This window comes from Salminus brasiliensis, chromosome 1 (genome assembly GCF_030463535.1).
Source record: "Salminus brasiliensis chromosome 1, fSalBra1.hap2, whole genome shotgun sequence".
Taxonomy (NCBI): domain Eukaryota; kingdom Metazoa; phylum Chordata; class Actinopteri; order Characiformes; family Bryconidae; genus Salminus; species Salminus brasiliensis.
In genome coordinates this window covers 87,875,313-87,883,486 of record NC_132878.1, presented here as the reverse complement: position 1 = coordinate 87,883,486, position 8,174 = coordinate 87,875,313, and positions in this window count along the sequence as shown.

The following is an 8,174-nucleotide window of genomic DNA, read 5'->3' as shown; positions in this document are numbered from 1 at the left end:
AAACTACAGTAAGCATGCTCAGCATACGTTTTTGTTCACAAATCATGTCTATTCAAAAATATTCAAGTATAGGCTTTAACTTGAAAGGTTTCATATTACTGAAGGATTCACTGTAAAACTGCAACTCCAACTATGTGTAGGCTAAAGCCATGTGCCCTGCTATCTCAGTTAATAGCATGGTACATGCCTTTGGCCTACACATTTAGCCTGCTCATCAACCAGTAGCCTGACAGCACTAGAGCAAAACCCAGAGGAAACCAGCTTCCGCCAATTTCAAGCAGTTCTTTTGAGCAGGGAAGCATTAAACCAGTTATCTTGATGATAATGTAATGGGGCCAACTAACATCAGGTTAACAAATTATAGCACTGGATGAGCAATTGCTGCTTCCACAGCAGGTTTCCACATTAAGCAGTGTTATATCATGTCATATGTTATATCATGTTCATCACTGTTGCATGTTCATTATATGATTAAACAAACAAAAAAAAATGTGTAAGAAATGGCTGTTATGTCTCATGCCAGACCAGTTTTCTATGAAGGGATTCCTAACTTCAGTCCTAACTGCAACTAGGCCTCATAATTATTATACCCAGTTTTTTAAAATATCGTACATATATAACTACCTGTGCAGTGATGCTATTCAGAACATCATTTGTTAAAGGTTTTTAATACAATATTATACAATTGTAATCTCTGCTAAAAGATTAGGCAATTACCTTTATATCCACAACAGATGAATGAAGTATATAAACATTCAAGGGAAGTGCTCCTTTCTGCGTAATCATGAGTGATACCAGTGAGGATGTTGGTAAATCTTTTGCAGCATCTAGAAAAACAGAAACATTTTCTCCAATAAGAAATGCCTTCAAACGCATATAGGTACTGTTTTTGTAATTCCATTTCGATTTCCATTTCTGCTACAACTGATAATGCTGCTGCATCAAAGTCAGTCTCAAGAGCTTTGGCCATTGTTATGGTTTGTTTATTGATTTGCACACCTTCCATTTCAGTATCATCAGCAATTGAACTGTCTCTGTATCTCAGGGAAAAAAACACTGCTTGGTTAGGCTAAAAAAATAGTCATAGAAGCAACTCAATATTCAGTCGGCATCAGGCTGAATCCATTTGAAACTTTAATTGATTGATTTAGCAGGCTGGCTTTGCAGTGTTCAGGCAGGCAAATAGCAATTTTCTCAGCAGGTGTCTTGTATTTATAGTTATTTTGCAGACACTTCCTTTTTATTAAGGATAGCTGTTAAAAGTTTACAATATACCTTTTATTCCCCAGTTCAGCCCTGTGATGTACTTGTGCCCTGTTCATGGAGTATTTTCACCCACCATAGGCTTCAAAATACCTGGAATAGACACCACGACCATGACCAGGAAGAAGCAGATAAAAAGATGAATCACACAGGCCATAGCATTCAGGTTAAAATGAAAGAGATGAGAAAACGTGTAACTGTGGAATATGTAATTCATACAGACTTTAACCTGATAATCTGATAAACGTTTTGCATTAAACCATGTAAAATAACTCCCTCACAGCTCAATGTCATAGCTATTGCTAGTAACAGACATACTTATCATGGCTTTAATGTAAGCTGAACTTTATACACACTTCATAATATAATAAGTGCTTTCTCCAAATTCAGCACAAAATACTACTTTTCATGACGACTGCAGTTTTTGATTTATTCAGCCTTCTGAATAAATTCACTCATGAGAGCACACATGCAAAACAGGTGGCAAATCAATGCGTTCATTAGGACTGGGACTGGCTATGGCTATTGGTTGTGATGTTTGGTTGTATGTTAGAAATAGGTCAAGACAGTTGTTCACAAAATTTAGAGAAGGGATCATTTCAAACAAGGTATGGTATACAAAGGTATAGTATACAAAGTATACAAAAACAAAGTAAGGTGCTGAATCTTTCTAGAGATACAGTAGAATGCAGAGCTCACCATTTTAAAGTTGAAGGAACACTAGCTACACTACCTCAATTTGGCAAAAAGAAGAAGCTATCACTGGTTGCCACCAGATTCCCCAGGAGGAAGGTGATCAAAAACCCTTGGATGACTGCAAAAGACCTACAGCAAGATTTGGTGGCAGCAGTCTACATAGTTGGCATGTACTACATTCTGAAGATCTCCATGCCTGTACAGCTCTACTGACCCACAAGCACAAGACAAGTCGGCTCCAATCTGCTCAAAACCATAGAAATGAGCCACAGAAGTTTTGGGATTCTGTTCTGTGGAGCAATGAAACTAAACTGGAACTTTTTAGGCATATGGATCAGTGGTATGTCTGAAGCATATGCTGAAAAGAACACCCTGCCTACAATGAAGCATGTTGGTTCCTCTAGCACTGGAAACCTGCTTTGTGTGGATTGCAAGATGGACTCAATCAAGTATCATAAATTCTTCTCATAAATTAAATCTTATGAGAAAACGTCATGCCTTCTGTGAGAAAGCTGAAGCTTGGGAATCATTGAACCTTCCAACAGAACAATGATCCCAAGCAAACTGCTAATGGATGAGAGCAACCACATGCCACTTCACTCTTTTGGGTGAAAACAAACCCAATTATACTGTCGCCGCCAGAATGGATATAATAGTATCACCATGCCTAAATGCTACTGATTGCTTGTCCAGTAGTGAAACGTTCCCAAAGAGCGAAGGACAGCAAAAGGACAGATCTGTGGCTTCAGACCATCTGCAGAAAGGATAAAAACTGAAAACTGGCATACCCGGCCTATTAATATGTGTACAATTCATCACAGGACAGTTAATGATGCTAAAGTCAACAGTTATACCGTTAAAAGTCAGAGTACTGAATGTTGATTCTGCACTGTGTTGCGGTTTGAGTGAAATATAAAGTCTACGGGAAACACAAAAACAAGAAAAGTAACACATGAGGATCAAGGATAGCATACAAATGTGTGTGGCAACAAAAATCATAGTAACAAAAGGAAACCAAACAAAGAAAAGGGTTCAACAGAAAGAGAGAGAGAGAGAATGAAATATAATTATATAGAAGAAACCTACACATGTAATAAATGAAAATGAAATGAAATGTATTAAATGTAAGCCCCATTTGTGCTGCTCACGGTAACAGATGGAAGAGTAGCTGTAGCAGTCTACGCAGTCTAAGTCTACGCAGTTCAAAGTTGTTTAAACCTAAATTAAACATATCAGCAACCAAATACATACAATTAGAAAAGGCTGGGTCAAACATAGCAAATTTATATTTAGCCACAAAGTATACCTGTCATGTGGAGGTTGCACATAGCACTGATTATCACACAAGTGAGTTATTTACAAGTGATTGCTTCAACATGGTGCTATATTACAGCCACCAATAAGAATCATAATTATAGTGGGTGAATTCTGAGACTTAAATGCACAGCTCAGCATTTAAATCACTTATGATGAAGATACTTACTTTAATGGCACACAAGCTTTAGGGTGAATCTGAAGAAATGTCTGTCTGAATACTACCTGGACCTGTTTAACTACCTACAAATCTGTGTTACATTTTACCCAATGCTGTGTTAGCTTGTGCCCTGCTCTCTTAGAATATTCTCAAAGTAAAGCCGACTGTTTATGACTGACTACTATGTGTACTGCATATTGCATGACAGTGTACGCTGAAGAGAACTAGGTTACTACTGCAGCTATGATAGGAAAGGATTGTGTGTTTTGTTTGTATATTTTATGACACCTTTGTGTTTTTCTGCGAAAACATTCCCAGAAATCCTTCTAGGGGTCCACAGGGAGAGCAGGATGTGTTTATAAAGAATGTTTGTGTATCATTTTTCAATACCATGGAGAGAAAAAATCAAAAATCAAACAGGTAGTTCAGTACTTTTATTGTCCCTATAGGGGACATTTGAAGACAGGTATGTGTGGATATGAATGTGTGTGTGTGTACTTCAAAGATTCTTTATTATTTTTAGTGTAGAAACTCTCATTCTTAACACAAAACACAGCTATTTGAATACAAGTCACACATCACTTGTGTTTTATTGTTATTCTGACAATAATAAGACAATAAATACAATAATAAGTGCTCACCGATGTTTCAATAAATATTGAACTCTTGTGCTGTGGAAACTCAAAGTTTTCAACAATCACTTTGAAGGAGTTGCAGAGTTCATTGGCTGGGACTGAAGTGAAGGTGCACTGATCAATGATATCAAGAGCTCTGCATACAGCTGGCCTGTATGAGAGGGTGGGTAAAAAGAAGCAATTGCTGAAGAAAAAAAAACACATAAAGACATGTCTGGAATTCGCCAGGAAATGTCAGACTGAGCCTGCTAAAATGTAGGAAGAGGTTTTAAAGATAAGAAAAAAGGGAGCTAACACTATCACAACAGTGAAGATTTTGGGGTTGGAGCATCATGCGGAGGATGCTTTACCACTGTGGGCATCCTGTTAAAACTGAAGAATGGAAGGATGGTGCAAAATACAGAAAGATAACCCAAGACAAGCTGCTTCAGTCTGCTAAAAAACTTAACCTTGGGAGAGACTTCCCTTTTAGCTGGACAATGATCCTGAGCACAAGGCCAAAGCAGCACAGGGTTTTTAAACAAAAAAAGGTGACGGTTCAAGTCCAGATCTCTGTACACTCAAGAATCTGTGGCACAAAGCTTTCTACTGGATTTTGGAGTTGTGATTTGATTGCATTCAACGACAAGAGTGCTAGTAAGGTCAGAATGCTAGATGATCACCATCCCAACTCATCCTAAAGGTATTGGATGGAGCATCATCCATCATCCCAGAGAAAATAGTTCCACTGCTCCACAGCTCAAGTCTGGGGGCTTTATACTATTCTAGCCCATGCCTGGCATTAGACATGGTGCCAATAAGTTCATGTTTATCAGCTCCAGAGAAGCTATTCTATTGGCAGTACTTCTCTGCAGTGACTGGACAAGCTGTGTGTGTGCATTTGCACATTTGTGTCAGCAATTGGTGCAACAGTAGCTGAATGCATTCATCAGAAGAAGTGTCCACAAACATTCGGACATACAGTGTTTGTACGTATGTTTGTGTGTGTGTGTGTGTGTGTGTGTGTGTGTGTGTGCTGGTAGGTATGTTTGTATAAGACTTTAATTCTCAAGTCTTTGTGAGTGTGAAGGGGTCTGTCATCATCTGACCTTCACTTTATATATTTTCTCAGAGTGCCACTGGGACATTGCTAAACACACACACATATACACACATGCCCACACACACACACACACACACACAAAAGCACACACAGGCTCAGGCCTTATTGGCAACGTAACCGGGGGTTGTCTCTCACACAGGAGTGCTCTTCTGTAATGAAATTCCCAGCCGGAGTCAGGGCACATAAAGCCGGCTGAAATGAAATTCTCCCACTGGAATCCCAACCTTTCATCTAGAGCTTCACTTAAGCCTGCTGTCTTTGACGCCTGTGTGTGCGTGTAGGTGTGTGTGTGCATGTGTAGGTGTGTGTGTGTGTGTGTTTGTGTCAAGGCCAGTGGTTGCATACAGCAGAGTGTGGTAATTGCCGGCCCTAGCATCCTCACAGAGTGGATGAATATGAGCCAGATGTCCATTAAAATTGATCTAGGATTATATTTCCTACACTCAAACACGTGGCCCATTCAAGTTCTACTGACAAACATGCTCTTTCGTAGAAACTGTTCTGATGTTGCTGGCCCTCTGTCAGTTCCTCGCTTTAAAGGAATCAATGCTGGGGTAAGAGCTTTCTCTTATAAAGCTCCCCCAACTTTCAAAAAAACTTCCTATTGGTGTTCGGGACCCTGACAAACTCTCAGTGTTTAAATCTAGATAATCTACCAGTGTACTGTACTGATTACTTTGCTGATGTAGCTTGTATCCATACTAACACTGTTCTGTCCGGGTCTGATTACAGAATCTGATCAGTACTGCAGTCTTTCTAATCTACTTCATTTACATGTAGTACATCAGTCTATTCTTCAAACTCCTAAACACTTCTGCATTTTTCTCTTTTCCTTTCTCTCCCCCATGTGCTGAGCTGCCCCCTGCTGTCCGCTTGCTGCTGATGCGAGTCCTTTTGTGGTTGGCTGCCCTTGCCTTCCCATTGGATCCTGGCCCCTGTCTTAGTCAAGTCAAGTCAAGTGGGTTTAATTGTCATTTCAACTACATTCAGAGTACACAGTGAAACGAAACAACGTTCCTCCAGGACCATGGTGCAACATAGACATAGTGCATACAAAACACAAGTACAACACAAACAAGTGCGGACAGACAACACAACACAGTACAGACTTACACTCCCCCCATAAAATTTGCACTCCTGCGCTCCTCCTAACTCCTTGTGTTCCTCCCTCCTTTCTGTTTTTCTCTCTTTCTCTTTCATATGTATTGAGATGGCCAGTTCCAACTATTCCATCCTGGTACTGCCAGACCAGCCTCTCCACTACCCTCCTGCCCGGTGTCCTGCTCTGGGACCTCGCATTGATTCATCCTCATTCACTGCATGACTATGCTTCTGACTGTTAATCTGCATGGACTCTTTCATTCTCACTTACGCTTTCAGTTCCACTGCTCCACAGCTCAATACTGGGGGCTTTGTAGTATTATAGCACATGCCTGGCATTAGACATGGTGCCAATAGGTTCATGTTTATCAGCTCCAGATAGTCCTATTCTATTGGCAGTACTTCTCTGCAGTGACCAGACAAGCTGTGTGTGTGCATTTGCACATTTGTGTCAGCAATTGGTGCAACAGTAGCTGAATGCATTCATCAAAAGGAGTGTCCACATTTGTCCACATTTATTGTGAAAAGCACCATATCAATACATTTAAATTGAACTGAATGTTGAACTGAAAAAATATTGACAAAGCAGTTGGATGGGATCAAGTGTACTCTTATAACTGAGCTAATGGTTAGGTTAGGTCCCTTGTAAACCTAAACCATGGTTAGGTTTACAAGGGACATCTGTTGTGGTTGAGATGCTGTTCCTGATGTGTGTGTGTGTGTGTGAGGGTAGGAATGGAATATCTCTAAATCCATGCAACTATGTAATTTAGACCAATAGTGGCGGTTAATGGATAATGTTGATGCAGGTCCATGAAGACCAATAGTAGTGGTGAAGAGGCAGGGTTCAAGCAGTTTGACCAATAGATGATGTGAAAGCAAATACATGTAGACCAAAAGTGGCAGTGAGAAGTGTGAACTTAAGCTGTTTGACCAGTGGATGATGTAAATGCATGTACTTAAAGAACAATAGCGGCAATAAAGAGGTAGGATTCAAGCAGTTTGACCAGTGGTTGATGTAGATGCATGTACATGTAGACCAATGTGATGTAGATATATTCCGTCCTCGTGTTCTTGCCTGAAGTCATCTTCCAGTGCTTAAGTTGCATTCCAATACTTAAGAATGTATTTACCAAGAGCAGTTAAAGTTGGTGACTTGCCGCCGGTAACAAATGGAAACACCCAGCTTTCATTGTGAATTCAGCACTGACGCAATGGCAGAAGATGCTGGTTAGACCAATTGTATTTTAAATATACTGTTCTGCTTCCAAAGGAAGAAGATGAAGAAAGAACAGTACACCTGGTTCTGCTTTTAAAAAATCTATAGTAAAGTCATCAAATCTTTTTTATTTAATATAAACAAAAGCTCATAGAGACTCTATTGGTATCTGCCTTAGCTAAGCTGGTTAGCTTTGGATAGTAGTGACTAACAGCTGTGTGCATCGCATAGGTCGGTTGGGCTCATGTTATTGCACAATAGCAAGTACACAGCACATATCAATAGGTGTTCTTGTTCTCTGTTCTTGAGTTCTTATGAGTTTGTTCTTACAAGGTAACTTTTTAACTAACATTTTAGCCCAAGAACACAAATCTGTTCTTCATGTTCTTGGTTTTGAGAAATACCCCAGTAGTTGTGGTGAGAAAGTGGGACGTAAACACAAAGCTGTAGAAATCTGCACACAGAAGGTGTGGCTACTGTAGAAGCAAACACTGTTAAGAAATCAATATGAAATCCTGGACACAATTTAGAAATCCTGGCTGGATGCATTTTTCATATTCCAAAAAGAGGACAAATCTGGGGAAAAGAGGATCCCTGGTCACCCTTGGTTTGCTGTGTAGGATCAATCATGTGTAACTTTTGTCACTTAATCAAGCTAATATTAGTATGGTCAAGATTATAGTT